Below are 15,711 nucleotides of genomic sequence, written 5' to 3'. Positions count from 1 at the left end.
TTCAGGTTCAGTAACATTGCAGATCAGTAGTTGCTGTTTCAGTTCCCAGGTTAATTTTATGGAATATTTTGCATTGTGCCAGACTTTAATTAATTCCAAATGATTTCTGCTTTCTCTTACTTTTTTTTACTTTTTTTTTTCCCTTCCTTTCGCATGTTACTGTCTTACAAAGGAACTAAACTCTCAATTTTCTCTAAGACCGGTAATTATATGCATAAGTGATCAGAAATCTCAACTATTTTTCTGCAAACCAATTACAGACATTTAGGATAAGGGTAATTCGCTTCCTTAAAAATACGTTAAAAACTCATTTACATAAAAGTAAATGAAATAACATTGTTAAAGTACTAAAAAGAAATTTCGAGGCACAATTTTAGAGGAGACAAAAACCTTCCTGGTTTTCCGCATGACATTTTCAGACCATGTTTTCTAATATATCTCAAGGAATTGTGACGTTTTTTCAAAGCAAACTGCTTCTGGTACATCAGGTTCTTAAACTAAATAGCTTGCTTGCAAACTGCCTTGGATGAAGCACTTTGTACTTTCAGGATATGTTCTTCACATTCCTTTTTTACTAAGAATGCTTAGGATAATAATCAGCGTCATAGAGACACATCCTACAGTGCAAGGTTGAATTTTCAACAGCTTTAGCTAACCCTTACTGGTATCCACTTAGCCTAAGTTAGACAGTGCCCTCTAAAACATCCGAACATGTGAACCTGTTCTCTTTTGCACTGGACAGGTAGGACTAAAGTGAAGACGAGCACTTGTAGACAGGGAGATCTGCACCAGCATCTCTGCAAGTCCACTGAGAATAGCCAAAATGACTACGGATGAATTTTTCTTCCCTGCTGTGGAGGGCTAAAAAATGCTTACAACTTCCGCTTGTTGCGAGTTGGCCCGTGCAAGAAAAATTGTCTTCCATCTCCCCACTTCATCACAGCATTAATCAACCAGCGCATTGTTCAGAGTCTCCCTCTTCACTGCCTCCTCGGCCCTGCAGCTTGTTTTAATCTCACGTTAACATGCTCAGATTTATGAAGCCCCTGAATCACAGGGTCCCCAAGCAGAGGGTTGAAGGAGTTGCTGGGGCATTTCTCAGGGGTAAAATGCTCAGCCTGCCCTTGTGTCAAGAGCATCAGCAAGCACACCAGGTCGGTCCTCTCATCCCATAGCAGCTGCTTTGGGGCTTGAGTGTTAGGATATATCTGCAGGAGGAGCCCAAGGGCTCTGCCAGGCTGCTAAGTCACGGGCTGTGGGGATGTCTCACATTCTGGGTTTCTGGGGTCACAGACCTACGAACAAGGGGGTCAAGGAGTTTTGCAGAAGGTGGTGCCACAGGGTTTCTGGGCTGCCTGTGCTCTTCTCTCCATTTGCATTCCCGTCTTTATCACGCCAGTGATTTCCTTTGCTTGCCTCATTTGTAATAATGATAACATTGTAAAAGCCTGCCCTTTCAAAGAGCAGGAGCACTTTGAGTCACAGACCTGCTCTGTGAATCAGAGCCCTTTTCTTCCCTTCCAATGCTGTCTTCTTCCCATCCTGCCTCCCTGTTCAGGAGCCCTGCCAGGTCCCCAATGACAGCGTGAAGCCTTTCTTTAAAACAAGACTTTAAAGCGACAAAGAACAGAAAAAAAATAAAAAAAATAAAAAAATAAAAATCAGCAAGCAAAGGCTAGAAAAGCAAAGCATCGCCGCCTTTTTGTGCGCATCCTCCCCCCTTTCCCCCTGGGAGGCAGGAGCGGAATAACCAAAGTAAATGCATGAGACTTTAATTCGAACAAGTTGCTGGCATGGCTTGGGGCCAGCGCGTCCCCCCCCTGCGCCGGCTCCCAGGCCCCCAGGAAAAGAGCAGGGCGGGGGTGGGGGCTGAGTCAACAGCTCAGATGCACTTTCTCAGCAGTCAGCTGGGAAGCCCGTTCGGGTTAGTCTATGTGAGTGGGACTTGTGTCTCTTCGTATCGATCTGTTTTGGATACCAGGCACCAGTGTTTTCACATCCCGGCTTTGAACCGGGAGGCAAGAAGGGGAAAGGGGGCTGAGGTGAAGGAGAGTGCAGAGCAGGGCGCAGATGTCGCAGAGAGGGATCAGAGCTGAACAGAGTAGAGCCAGAAAAGGAGGAGGAAAAGGAGGTGAAACTGCAAGGTGCAGAGCTACAAGGCTTGGTGGCTCGGGCAGGTAGCAGTGGCCAGGAGCTGGGGACCATCCGGCTGTGTGCGCCAGGGAGAGGCAGGCTGTTCAGTAGAAATTGAGCAAGAAGGAGAAGAGGACAAAGGATAAGTGGATGATGCAGCAAGGGACCAGTGGGGTGACGCACTGGTGGGGACAAAAGACAAAGCATTGCTGTATGCAGATGGAGGGATGGGCAAAGGACACAATCGTCAGGCCCGGAGTTGTTATAAACATCCTGCCGAGAAAGAATCCTGCTTTTTTCAAATCTCTCGGTCTGAAACTGTTCCAGCTAACCTCTCTCCAAATAACAAATACGGTAATGGATGTTTACCCCTGCTTCCCCCCATACACACACACGTTGTCAATCATTATTTTGGCTAAACAGTTTTATGACTATCCCCCCTTCCCCAAAGTCATGTTTATTATTACAGCTAAACACTGACTTTTCTAATAGCCTTTTTATGCATCCTTTTAAAAGTCTTCTCTAATAATCCAAAGAAACTTCTCATAAACTCCCCCTTAGTGGGAAAGGGGCAAGATTGCTTGGGCAGATTAACCAGGCACATTTTCACTGCTCTATGTATTTTACAGAATGTGGTCTCTAATAGCTAATGCTGGAATGAAAAGCCACGAGCAGGATTTTCACTAGATATTAAGCTGCTAAGCTTGGTTACTATCAACATTGATGTGTTTATTTATTTATTTGGACTGAAATAGCACCTTGCTTTTTTATTATTTTTTATTTTTTATTATTTCCTTGCAACTTTCCAACAATGAAAAGTGTTTGCTTATAAATGCACGGGTAAGAGATCTGAACATCTAGTGCTTCAAAGCACGACCATGTATTCTTCTTTCACGTCACACTGAACAGTAAGTCACAGAAGTTTATCCAATGACTTCAAACTCAGTCACGACTGTTTGCAGTTTTCAGTAGGACTAATTACCCTTGTTTTTCCTACCTCAAGTAACATTAAATTGACTTTTTTTGGAGGGAGAAATGTATCCTGAGAGATTCAGCCACACAATATGGATGCAAATCTAGTTTTCAATAAGAAAGTAATAACAGGGAGAATTCAGCAAGACTGGTTGTAGACCACTTAAGGCATCTTGTAGTTTAGTGGCAATCACTCTCTAAAAGAACCTGCTTCTCCCTTGCTTCATACCACGTGGAGTCATTCGTACTCATAAAAACTGCTGCCTCAGTTTGAGTAGAAAATGCCCACGTTCTGTGTTCATAAGCCTGACAGTGTGTTTCCTGCCAGAGGTTAATAACAAGGCTCTAACCTACGTGCTCAAAAATTGCAATTACTCTGCAAGGTAGAAGAAATCAGAATTCTTCATCATGGGCAGCTTTGCTCCGCAGTGAGAACTAAAGGTTCAATTAAGTTTGTGGTCATAGAGATGCCATCAGTCTCTAATCACATCCTGTTTTGACGCTAAATGTGTTTTGTTTTCCAGTTCTGGGAGCTGTGCACTCAAATCCCTTAGATTAGGCACGTTGTTTGTTCATGTATCCTTTGAATATTTGTATAGAAGATTTCCTTTTGATGAAAAAACAGTAATAGTAACGATGATACCTGCATCTTAGATACTGCTTCCTACATGTAGCGTTGTAATTGTTTGATAATGCAATTAAAGTGACTTTAAACAAGTCATTGCTATAGACCTTTGTTCTCCAGGGCCACAATGCACAAATTAATGTGCAGGCTTATGCTGCAGCAAGTGTAGCTCAGGTTAAAAAACATCCTAGCAATAAAGAAAGTTTTTGTAAGCTTAAACTTCATAGACATTTACAAAGAATTTATTGCTTTTCAAGTGCAATTTCCAGATCAAGCAGTCCTTATGAACAGGCCTAAAAAACTAGTTTTGGAAATGACATGGGCAAAACAGCTCCTGTCTTGGAAGAGGGTAGTGGACAGTGACCTAGAGTTCACTTCTGACTCTGCTTCTATGAATATTCCCACTCTATGCATGGGAAATGAAGGCAGAGAGCAGTGAAAGGCCATATCCAACGTCATGAAGCAAAACTGCAAGTAGAACTTAGGTCTGTTCTCTATGGGGGCAAGCTAAAAAGTAAGAAATAATAAAAAAATAAAAATAAAAAGGAAAGAAAGAAAAGCAAATAATGGGTTCATTGTAGGCTTTTTCTGCCTTCAAGTTTGAGACTTTCCTTCTTTGCTGCAGCATTTGAAAGGAACCTTTACCTGCTGTTCAAGAGTAGACCAGTTTATCCAGACCAACTTATATTCTCGCTTAGCTCCTCAAAAGCTCCTTGTATGGACCAGAGTACCCATGTGTGGCCAGAGGGATGCCTGTTTCTGGGCCACTTCACTTGCACTTGCTCAACAGACAGTGTGTAGCATTTGTGCAGTACCAAGTCACACCAGCTCTTGGACATTTCCACTGTCACAGCAGGCAGGAGCTGCCTGAAGATGAATGGTTTGGCCCATGCAATTCTTCCCAAGCCAATAACATTTCTTTGATTCTTTCCGAATTTTTTGACACTTTTGAAAAGTAATTAAAAAATGCAGCAAGTGTACACCGAGCAATTAAGAATTAGAAAGGAATATTGGTCATTACAGTAGTAGTGATGACCATTCATTTTAAATGATTGTGTCCAGAGATTGAAACCAATTGCAATAGCAAAGCAATTTTTATTGAAGAACACTGTTCTTATTTTGAGGTTACAGTCACTGTCCTCTAATTTTAACATTGTTTAGTATTCAAGAACTTGAAAAGGATAGTGTTGATTTTGAAATGGGTTTCAGCCATTAAAATACAGGGGGTATTGGTGAGATTCTCAGCTCAGATGATAAGTTATAAACTGCTTCTCCTTATATTATCTTACTTATGTAGCCAAGCCTGGAATTAGTGTGAAGCTTATCAAGAATTCATTGTTGATATCAACCAAATCTCCTTCCCACTGAACCCAGGATTCTCTTGAATTTGGAGGGAAGAGCAAGAGTATATTGCATGTAATTAGCCTGTGGATGAAATTCTTACAGAGATAAGCCTGAATTAAACCCTGGATCTGTACACCCCTAAATGGATGGGGGAAAGTAAAAAGAGAGGCCCAGGCTGGTCTCCCACGCTGGATCTGGTTTCCCATCTAAAAAATGTAAGCACCCATTTAATGTTCTAAATCAGAAAAGTCAAGGCTTCGGGAATGGTAGAAAATTCTTTTTAAACTTTCTTCTCTCATTTTCTTACAGAAACTTGAGTTTTCAAGCTAAATTGAAAACACCCACAGAAAACATTTGCCCTAATTTTTCATGTTTCCATCAGAAAACAGCAAATCCAGTTTTATCTGCAAACAAGTAGTCTCAGCTTTTTGTCAAAAAATAGTAATCAGAATTGAAGTATAATCATTTTTTTATGCAAAGTCATAACTTTCCATGGGAAAACCTCCAAATTCCATTTAAGGGCATGTCTACATTCTAGACAAATAACACAGATACACAGAAAAGCTGTAAACTAGCTCGCTCCAGTACCAGTAAGAGTCTAGCACTGGCAATATCAGCTCAGCATAGACTACTCTATCCACTTCTCCGACTGGAATCAGCTACATGCACAAGCTCCTATTCATGCCATGTTGGATTGTGGCTCTGAGCCTTTTTTTCCTTTGCCTTTGGCCAATATCTTTGGAAAAACATTAATGAGCTCAGCAATAAAAATGCAGGTCCCATTCTATCTTCAGTACCAGATGTTTGGGGTGAACACAGCCAGTGAGGAAAACTTCTGGTCTTCACTGTTGGGGAGTTTTATGCTGCACCTGGTCTCTTCTCTACAGCTTCAGTATGGGGAAATCTGTAGAAGAAATGAACCACCAGTTTCGTTTGCTTTGTAACAGGGAGCAGCCAAGGTCCCTTGTTTTGGGGACTCTGAAGCTGAGTGATTTGCGGAGCATCAGGCGGGAAGTGTGTGAGGAAAGCCGAGCACAGGGCCCAGATCTCTGCCATCTCCCGTCACCTAACAACAAAGTGATATTTTTCTCTGTGCAGGAAATTGGATCTCAGTCTTTAGAGGCAAGACAGTCTAGAGAGCAATTGCCTCTCTCCTGGCCAGGCATATGCCAGTAAGTGTTGGCATTAGGCACAAAGAGAAAAGGACAAGAGATTTTCCTATTGACCTTTGCAAACTTGAAAAAGGCTCCCATTGGTAATGCTAAAGGCAACATACATTATTGTTCAAAAGAGAAGTGCCTCTAGCAAGTTCCTGATGGATAATAGTGGTGTTTACTTAAGGAAACTGGGTAATCACAAAGGTTATTTTTTATTGGGTGCCATCCTTTTTAGCATCCTCGTACACAGCCGACGTCAATGTGTGTCATTAACAATGACTTGTAAAAGGATACAGCAGTTGCTAAGGAAACCTCTGTTGCACAGGAGCTAAACAAATAACAGCAAATTAAGCAGGGAGCAGAGGCCAAGAAGGGCCTGATTCTGCAAAACTTTACCCATGCAAGCAGTCCTAGGCTGCAAAAACCAGTCTTGGGAGTTTGCTAGGAGATGTTCAACCACTCACTTGAGAAGAAGTTTGGAGATGCAGGTTGCTCGTCAGAGACTCCTCAAACTTTTGCACATTCACTAAAGCAGATCAAAGGCAGCATACAGTAGAAATAGCACACAGCTATTTCTGGCCTCTGAATATAATTAATTGTCATTTGAAAGCATCCGTGTAATCTCTGTTGTGATATTAATTTCACTGAGAGATGCTAGCAGGAAAGACCGATGTACATGGCCTTCAATCATCCATTAATCTTCAGGAAGTGTATGGCAGATGGGACACTTTTAAGCGTTAATGGGACGTGTCCTCAGGACAAACCCAGGTATCCCCGTGTGCTTCAGAGAGTCTGAGGGATTTTCAGGGAAGGTTTGTCTTGGTGGTAGGGGTTGCAGCTTTGTCTTAAGGGCTGGATGGGATAAACCAACAGGAGCTGTACTTGCAAAGACCCAAAAACAGCAGAGCAGCTTTGCAGGAGTTCTGCAGAGATGCTCTGAATTCCTTCTGTCTGTGAAAGAGAGACAAGAATATCAGTCCAGCAGCAACTTTGCTCCATGAAAATCCTGTTGTTGGTTTTTGGTTTGTTGATTTATTTATTTTTTTCAGATGACAGGTAGTTTTCTCTTCATGGTGATTAGATGAGATGACCACAGGAAGAAACAACCACCATGACGCAGCTGCTTAATAGCTCCTCATGCAGAAGGTTCTGCAGCACCTCCAGGTCATTCATCACACACCACATTAAAACGAGGTTTGGAACAAAAAGCACGAAGTTATAACTTGAAGGCTGTGGAAACAAGTAGATTGGACAGGATGGTGCAGCCCTGCAGTGGCAGATATTTGTTACCTGCATCCAGATTAAAAAAATATATGGTCCTATATCTTTTGGAATTTAACACCAAAAGGAGTATTTCACTACAGAAAATACAAAGCATCTGACAGGGAGGAATAGTCTCATTCCACTCAAGGGAGTTAAAGCAGTTTATTGAAGTTGTGATTTTAAACTAGTGCAGTTGAAGGGTTGCAAATTGCTGAGTAAATGTTGATTCTTCAACTTCAATCAGATTTGTTTCAGTTCAGTTCAAGCCAGGAAGGAGAATATTTAGCCTATGCTGGGCTAAGCCACTGCAACCAAAATAAAAGTGACCATTGTAAATTTGTAGCAGTGAAGTAAACCAATGTGAAAGTCTGTGAGTAGACAGATTTTTAGAGGAAAGGACTCTCTTTTATACACATTTTCATTGAACCCAGGACAATGGGACCAGGATTACAGGGTGTTACCATGATACAAATGAGACACAGTATTAAGAAAAACAAGTGTTACCATAGAAACAGCTGATAAATGGGCACATGCAAAAAATTTGCCCTTAATTTGCGTGTTTAAATGGGAGGGGAACTATTTTGATCCTGCTTAATTGCAGCTGATCCTCTTTAATTGCATTTTTTTTTTCTACCAAGTCCAACATAGTGGCACAGCAGCAGGATAAAACTTCAGTGGTCTGTGCTCTTACCTCCTGCCACCAGGAAACTGAGGCAAGGACAGATGACTGTGCTAGTTTCCACCAGCAATATGGATTTATCCTTGCCTCAGTTTCACCCATCCAGAAACATTAAGCAGACAAGTGAAAATTAAAAAAAAGGCCTGAGGGAAAAATCACCAGTTGCCCACTTCCTTTGCTTGAGTGGGAATAGGATCGGGTCCTCTGTTGCAGAGAAGGGGGGTCGTCTTTTCCTGTTTGTCCTTTGCAAGGTGCTAATGCTGATTTTAAGGTCGCGGGAGAAAGAGCTCTGCATTTAGCAAAGCGGAAAAACAGCAGCTAAGTGTGGAGAATCGGAAACCTGATTTGAATAAGAGTAACCAGATTGTAGGAACTTTAAATAGAATGGCAACTAATGTAATTAAAATGAAAAGGTTCAAAGCACATTAAAGGGCATTAATATGCAATAAGGAAATTCTTAACTTGCTATATCTTCAAATGCACAGTCCTGAAGGTGAAAGGAGCAGTGCCCATAAAAGCTGTTCTTGCGGGGAGGGCATTGAGTTCAGTGCATGAGAAAGGTTCAGTTGCAAAAGCCTTCTGTGGAAAGTTTGGTTATTGCAGGATGTTTGGTGTGATAGAGCCTTGATAACAAGTGCTGGGCACACTCACGCCATGGCACAGATTCACGTGTGAGCTGAACAAACCTTTATCTTACAGTGGGATGCACAGTCCTGCAGTCTCTCAAGGTCTGCCAAGGCAGATAAATAGGATAGAGAAAGGGCCAGACTGGTTCAGTAGCCCAGTTTCCCTCATGAGCTGCCTCCTGTAATGGCTGGTACCAGTTGCTTCAAAAGAAAGTGTGTTCTGCAGTGAACAGCTCTGAAACAACCAGCCTTCAGGGAATTTCCTTCCCAGACTCCCTTGTTAGATGTTAGCTTAAGTCCTTATACCAGATTATGGCCCTAAATATAGCTTCATTTCAGAAGCAGATTGTTTTATTTTAGCAGTAGAAATGGATGACATTTTTTTGGACTGTGAAACAGCATTAATAGCATCACTATTCTAACATTTTTCAAAGCTTCAGAAAACTAAATGAAAAATTCCCATTACATATTATCCTTTCTGCATTGAAAGGATTAAAACCAGCTAGTCAACACAAGCCCTGCACGTCCTAATTAACTCCTTTTCTTGTAGCTTTAAATGATTCATTTAAGCTCCCTGCATAAATACACATTTCACTTAATGGAACTGGAATTTTGCCATGGATACCACTCAAAGCAGGATTACACCTCTGTGCATCGGAGTATCTGGGCAAATATAAACTCCTGAAACTCCACAAAGATAGCAACAAATGCTTGGAAGAGTAGCAGAAAACAAGAGCTGATAGATGGCAAATGCTCCGTGTTGGGACCGAAATATTTTTGTCTGGAGGTGTCACAGTCACCACTGGGTGGGGAGGCAGACCACACGCGCTCACTCGTACCTACACACAGCCTTTGAATATTCTCACAGGAACTATTCCCAAGCATATGCTGAACAGATTAGGTTTTACACAGTGTGTCCCACCTACAGTAACTGCCATATGCCAGATCTCCCAAATTAAGGACTTATATTTCTTTTGCACGATGACAACGCAACTTGTTCTCCTGCAGGAATCCTCATATTCCTGCTCAGGCTGTTGCCTAAGAAAGCTGCTAGACATTTTTTTGGACCTTGCATTTGTCAAGAGCTGCTAGGACACGCTGTTTTCCCAGTGCTGGTGTTTTAACTCAGACGTGCTGTGTGCTAACTGGCTGTTTTAACTATGGGGACAGAGTTCTCCTCCTTGAACCTTAAAGGAGTGCAGCTAACTGCATACCTCTTAAGTATTTTTGTATGCAATCTGATTTTTTACCTTTCGAAAGGGAATCTTAAAAAGAAAAAGAAAACAACAAAAAGCAGTCTCCAGTCCCAGTGGGAGTTGTTTCTTACTGAGATGAATATATAGACGTGACAATAGAAAATGTATACCCATTGTGGCTACCTTCTAGGTATTGATGATGTTACAGCATAAAAGAACTCCAGTTTTAATCCCACATAATGGAAAATGATCCTCCCAGGGATAATAATACTTAGGCAGGGACCGTAAGAGTCCAGCTACAGCTTCTTAAAAATAATAATAGCCTCGTGGTTGAAACCTCTGCTCTGGGATATGCAGCCTCTATTGGACAGCAGTTTTCTTCAGAAAGGACAGCGTTTCCCAGAGTAGAAAATACCTTCTTGCTACAGCAGGGAAATTTCTCCTTCCTCTTCCCCTTGGTTTTGGTCCCTTTACTGGAGCTCTCACTAAATCTGAATCGGGCAGGAAAGACAGAGAGAGGCTGTGATCAGTGAGAGGAAAAAGGGCCCAGGCACAGTGCTGCAGTGCGTGCCACGAGTAGAAGAAGGAGGGATGTGTCTCAGCATTAATAAATGACAATGAATCAGCACTGATGGGCGAGATCTTTGGCTGATGTACATCCATGGAGCTAAGTCAGCGAGTGGACCCAAAGGCGTGACTCCACATACACTGCTATTTTTGTTATATCTGCATCCGGTCCTCTGCATAATTTTTAGCAGTAAAACTGATTTTCTACTTCTCTCAATTTGCCTGCTAAAGCTCCTATTTTATTATGTAATTTCATTGTCTTGAAGCAGGAGATGAATCCCAACGATTTTCATTCTCCTCCAGCTGCTATTTGCTATTCTATAAAGGAAAGCCAAAACCCAAACACAACCCAGATGCTAAAGTGAATTCTAGAGACTCTGATAGGGTTCAATATTATAGTTTTTAGCCGAGAAACCAGAATATTCTGAATCCAGTGATGGAAAAGTAACTGAAACCATTTCCAAAGGGAGGCACAATAACACTAAAAGAGTAGATAACTAGGAAGTTTTTATAATTGCATCAATTACAGAGATGACCACAGTCCATTTTGTATTTGAAATGAAGTGAAATAGATGTTCTGGGCACAAATATCATCACATACTGACTTATTACTTGATATGAAAGAAATCTTTGGCCCTGATGGCTTTACGGAAGTCTATTTGGGAGTAGCTGGGGTATTTGTTCTGCTGAACAAGAATCTAAGTGTATCTTTCATAGCCTAATGTGTAAAGATATAACATTGACTGGCCTGAAAATGAAGATGACACCAGACTTCTCAGTGTCATATAAAGGAATGACCTGGATTTTACTAAAACTACTGAGATATCAAAGGGAATATATTTGCTAATAATCAAAAGCCCAGACCATAAGTAGGAATCTTATGCAACAAAATAATTAAACCAAATTCCTCTGGGTCCCTGTGTGCCTCGTGTCCCACCAGGCAGGAGCTTCCATTTTAATGAGCTGTGTTTGTCGGCCAGGGGTTGTGGTGTGTAATGCCATGGGAGTCAACAGATCACTGTTCATGCCAGCCTAAAGTGTGTCCCTTCTCGGTGACACCGGAGGGTGAAGTACCCAGGCTGGAACAGAGAGCAAGGCAGAAAATGTCAGTGGAAGAGAAAAGGTGGCAGAAAATGTCAGTGGAAGACAAAAAGTTTCAATATTAAGTCTTAATTTTGACATGGAAATTTAATGTCATTCAGCTTACGGGGACTCTGTAAGAGATCTCAGTGGGACTGTAGTACTTTGACAGTTGCAGGGTACTGCTCGTCAGGTGGAAAATAGGTTCATCGGCCTCATGTTTTTAAGTCGCATACAACTGTGCCTTGAATTAGCCCACTCCCTTCCAATGACCTTTCTTGCAGCATATTTTGGATATTAAGAAGAGCTGGATCTGGGGCAGAGCAGTTCATCCCTCAAGCCAGGAAGCTGAGATGCAGCCAACTCAGAGGAACTTTTTTTTTTTTTTTTTTACTTTTTTTTTTTTTTTGGACTGTGCACGTTGCCAAAAAGATTAGAAATGACAATCATCAACACGAACGAGAGCCAGGCTAGGACAGGGCTGCCTGCAATAACAGAGGGAGCCACTCTGACAGTGCTGGAAATGCTCCTTCAGGGTTCACGGAGGCCAAGGGGTTCTCAACCCTTTTCGTAGGGTGGATGATGTTTTAGTGCTGAGATTCTCTGGTGAGAACATGATCCCACGGACCCCACCTCTCCTTCCATTGGAAAGAGAGGCAGCTTCAGCAGTTGCTTACGTGGGAAGTGACGGTAATGGGAGAGAATTGAATGTAGCTTTAGCTGCCTTTAAATGATTTAACAGCTGGACAGAAGGAGATGTGACTGCCACTAAAGTTGTTCCATTGGTTTTAGGAGCTGGACTGGCTTCCAAGCAAGTAAGCCAATTTAAGGGCTTATATATGGTGTCTGTGGAAATCCCAGACCTGAGCACCAGTTTGGGACAGTTATCTTCATAAGGCCCCAAAGTGAAAGGGAGGTGAAGCCAGCCCCACCATGCCCCCAGGAAAGTGAGGGCATGATTTGAAGCTTCAATGACATTGATTTTGTCATGTTCACGGTATGATTTCACATGAACTGCCGGAGAGATAGTCTAGCAGAAATACTATTTCAAGCTTTCTCTAGCACTGTAGGCCACAGGGAAACAAGGTGGTACTCCAGAAAACCTTGTGCTTGAACCATGGCCCTTTTTTATATTAGCTTGTAAGTCCCAAACTGCACAAAACCCTCCTTGTTAATGTGCATTTTAAGTAGGTAGAGCTTTCAACCAAAGGTCTAAGAAAAATTGGGTGCTGATCCAAAAAAAAAATGCTGGGTGTTCCTCAGGGCAAGAAGTTCTGGAACAACTAATAGTTAATAAGTTCATTAGAAACACTTCTGGAACAAGTGTACAAAGAGCACAGTGCAGAGGGAAGAAAGCATGCAACTGAAGTTTTCATAGAAATCTGATTTTTTTCTTCAGAAAAATATCTTTGCATTTCTTGCATTTCTCTTTTATAAATTCCAGCTCCGTCCATTCCTTCCGGTGTGGGTAATCACAGAGCTTTGTGTTATGCTTAAGAGTTCAGAAATCTTTGTCCTTGTCTAAACTTTGCACTACAGGCCTTGTTTATGAGCTGTCTGGAGAGGATCTGAGACTCAATGGAGCATTGTTCAATAAATAATAAAAGCCAGACACAAGTAGGTTTCTTTTATATGAGGCTTTTCCCATAGGAGATACTATATAAAAAAATCTGATGTATAAGAACATGGATTCTTCCTCTATAGAATATAATTTAAACTCATCAAATTAACTAGCACTTTGACATTGTGTCACTTGAAGCAATTTGTCACATCACATATGAAACATAAAGGCACTTCTTCAGACAGGACCTTGTTGTGATTTAGATTCTTTTATTATCATGCCAGAGGAAGCTGTAATTCATTTGTGTGCCTGTGATATATAAGTGGCACTTTGCTTCATGTTTAATAACAAAAGAATTAAACAGGCCTTCCTGGCCCACCTCACTTGTGCTGAAGAGTCAGATTTGTCTGATGTCCATTCATCTCCTCTCAGTTCATGATAAGTATTGCATGCTAGAGCAAGATAAAAAATACCTGTGCTGTAGTCAGAGTTAATGTAGCAGCTGTTCAGATTTTATTTGCACTTGCTCAAGGCCCAGATTTGATAGTCCTGATAATTACTCCGTTTCCTTCTGGTCAGTAACACTTAGTTTCATCTTCACTGCAAACACAGTTGTTGAAACCAGATACATGATAAAGGCATTTCATGATAAAGGGAGTCAAGCCTCTAATCTTTCTGAAATCCTGTTACTAAGCAGTGCAAGTGGTGACAAACCCATTTGCTCTTCTTGTTCCAGGCGATTCCTGATTTTTTTTGAATAAATTCTGTGTCTTCCTGAATCAAAGTAGAAAATTGCAGCCTGTGCTCTTGCATTATTGCTTTTTCTACACTTCTGTGACCCATCTGCTTATTGCACATATCCATCAGCCTCAACCTTTTCATTAGTTCATCTGTTTGGAAGACACAGTGATCAGGTACGAAAAAAGGCTTAAGATAACATGTCATCATCTCTTGGAATATGAGATAAGTGATATTAGCAGTGAAATGTTCCATAAATCATCTTTATCTGCACAGCTGGATGGGATTTAAAGGAACACGGTCAAAAAGACAGGAACGTGTCTTTACCTTTGCATTACTCAAAATGCCTAAGGGGAGACTGCAGCTTGATCTAACACAGCTTTCATCGTGTTTCCTTGCAGAGCTTGTCCTGTTAGAAACGCTATTACAGCCCTACAGTATCACTTCTCATTTTGAACAAAGATATACCATTGGACTTCTTTGTCTGCCAAGACTCTCTGGTTTTGTCCAAATTTTAGTGGCAATAGAAAGCTTGAGAGCAGGTTTCTTCCAAGCCCAGTAACTCACATGCTCTCTGTCATTTCAGGCAGTTCATCTTCCCATAACTCATCTTTGCATCCTTTTTATTCTTTGGAGGAGCTAAACTGAGAAAATCTGCAGGAGATCACGATACAACCTCACTCACTCCAACTGCTCAGAACCACAAGAAGAATTTGAGGGGCAGTGCAAATGTGTTGCTGAGGCTTCTCCATCCAGGCAGAGCTGCTGAGACACCCCAGACCCAGATCGGAAGGTGAGCAACAAGTAAGTAATGAGGACAGGGAGCAAATTTGACCTCAAGCTGGTCTTGGAGGAAATTCCAGGCAGCAGGGTTTTCATAGCCTTAGTCTGGGTGATTTGAGGATAGATATGGCTAAAGGCTGGCGTGTCAGATGCCAGGTACTATGGCCTGTGTAAATCCATGTGATGGATAAATCCCACCTGGAGCTTTAGCCTGTTATTTTCATTAAAACAGCCTCTTTCAAGGATGTGCCGGATTCTTACAGTTAAGATGGCAAACATAATAAAATAGCTGGTTAAAAAAACACGCTGTATCCCAAAGGGCAGTGAAAACAGGGGAACGATTCCTCTTCATTTCAATGAGGTTTGGATCTGGCCATTGCCTGGCCTGTGGCAGGGAGAGAAGTGGAGAGTAAACACAAATGAGAAGTGGGCAACCAGGTATGTAACTTCTGGTTGTGATTTACCAGTGAATAAGCCCTCTGTTTGGCTGGGGCGTTGAGTAGCCGCATCCACATGTCCACTCTTGTTTAGATCATTCCTGCAAGAAGGCAACTGCATATTTGTGGCAGGCTTAAGTTGGGAAAACTTCAGTCAAACCAGTAAGGATCTGTTCTGTTCTAACACCATCACCACCAAAAACTATCTGGTACTTTAAGGAGCTTGCTCTGCAGATTTCCATATCTCTGGAATAAAATTGAGGCTTTGCAGGGAGAGGGGGGAAAAAGGAGTCTCAAACCAAAACATTTGGGAAACCACAAAAGGGAGGCTCTGTGGCTAGCATCTATCTTCTCAGCCCAAGCTGGATACGCTGGAGTAGCAAGTCTTACTCAAAGCGGAGAAATTAGAAACAGCCTGTCCTGACAGCTTCCCCACGAGATCTGCCAAGGGCAGAGAACAGCCCCATTTCCAGCTCTGCACCAAGGGGAACATGGTTAACTGGTGTGCTGAGCACGTGAGCACCAGGATGAATCAAAGACACGAAACAAG

At 41.9% G+C, this 15,711-nt stretch overlaps 1 long non-coding RNA gene across 1 annotated transcript in view; it reads left to right on the top strand.

Moving 5' to 3' along the window:
• Positions 1 to 15,711, top strand: part of LOC119713503 (uncharacterized) — a 151,686-nt gene that overhangs the window by 130,977 nt on the left and 4,998 nt on the right. Inside the window, exon 4 of the long non-coding RNA XR_005260733.2 lies at positions 14,578 to 14,745. This is a non-coding gene — a long non-coding RNA (uncharacterized lncRNA). The remainder of the gene's footprint in view (positions 1 to 14,577; positions 14,746 to 15,711) is intronic.

Source organism: Anas platyrhynchos, chromosome 23 (genome assembly GCF_047663525.1).
Source record: "Anas platyrhynchos isolate ZD024472 breed Pekin duck chromosome 23, IASCAAS_PekinDuck_T2T, whole genome shotgun sequence".
NCBI classification, from domain to species: domain Eukaryota; kingdom Metazoa; phylum Chordata; class Aves; order Anseriformes; family Anatidae; genus Anas; species Anas platyrhynchos.
Note: the sequence above shows the minus strand (reverse complement) of the source record. Positions and strands in the feature narration are given on the sequence as shown.